General features: G+C 42.2%; 1 pseudogene across 1 annotated transcript; it reads left to right on the top strand.

The window, feature by feature from the left end:
- The first annotated feature begins 6 nt into the window (after positions 1-6).
- Positions 7-1,132, top strand: LOC101581586 (annotated as a pseudogene). The gene has a single exon (XR_001117292.2). The product of XR_001117292.2 is annotated as a serine/threonine-protein phosphatase 2A 55 kDa regulatory subunit B delta isoform pseudogene (transcript).
- Positions 1,133-1,138: the final 6 nt, after the last annotated feature.

The raw sequence follows: 1,138 nt of genomic DNA, 5'->3' as shown, positions 1-1,138 counted from the left end.
CTATTTGAAAAGTCTAGAAATTGAAGAGAAAATTAATAAAATTAGGTGGTTGCCACAACAGAATGCTGCTCATTTTCTACTCTCTACAAATGATAAAACTATTAAATTATGGAAAATAAGTGAACGGGATAAAAGAGCAGAAGGTTATAACTTAAAAGATGAAGATGGACGACTTCGAGATCCTTTTAGAATTACAGCACTACAGGTCCCTATATTGAAGCCCATGGACCTTATGGTAGAAGCAAGTCCGCGGCGAATTTTTGCAAATGCTCACATGTATCATATAAGTTCCATTTCAGTAAATAGTGATCATGAAACGTATCTTTCTGCAGATGACCTGAGAATAAACCTATGGCATTTAGAAATCACAGATAGAAGCTTTAACATTGTGGATATCAAGCCTGCTAACATGGAAGAGCTGATGGAATTCATCACCGCTGCCGAGTTCCACCCACACCAGTGCAATGTGTTTGTCTACAGCAGCAGCAAAGGGACCATCCGGCTATGTGACATGCGTTCCTCTGCCCTGTGTGACAGACACTCTAAGTTTTTTGAAGAGCCTGAAGATCCCAGCAGTAGATCCTTTTTCTCAGAAATAATTTCATCTATCTCTGATGTCAAATTCAGCCATAGCGCTCGATACATGATGACCAGGGACTACCTGTCTGTGAAGGTTTGGGACCTCAACATGGAGAACAGGCCTGTGGAGACCCACCAGGTGCATGAGTACCTGCGAAGCAAGCTCTGTTCCCTGTATGAGAATGACTGCATCTTTGACAAGTTTGAGTGCTGTTGGAATGGTTCAGACAGTGCTATCATGACGGGGTCCTACAACAACTTCTTTAGAATGTTTGATAGAAACACTCGGCGGGATGTTACACTGGAAGCTTCAAGAGAGAACAGCAAACCCCGAGCCAGCTTAAAACCCCGGAAAGTATGTACAGGTGGTAAAAGGAAGAAAGATGAGATTAGTGTGGACAGTCTAGACTTCAACAAGAAGATCCTTCACACAGCCTGGCACCCCGTGGAGAACATTATTGCTGTAGCTGCCACCAATAACTTGTATATATTCCAGGACAAAATCAACTAAAAAAGCTAACTGGAGGACCAAGTCTTATCTCAAATAGTTAAGCCGTTG

This window comes from Octodon degus, unplaced genomic scaffold (genome assembly GCF_000260255.1).
Source record: "Octodon degus isolate 3935 unplaced genomic scaffold, OctDeg1.0 scaffold00131, whole genome shotgun sequence".
NCBI lineage: Eukaryota > Metazoa > Chordata > Mammalia > Rodentia > Octodontidae > Octodon > Octodon degus.
The sequence above is the reverse complement of the archived record's forward strand: the minus strand, read 5'-3'. Positions and strand labels throughout refer to the sequence as shown.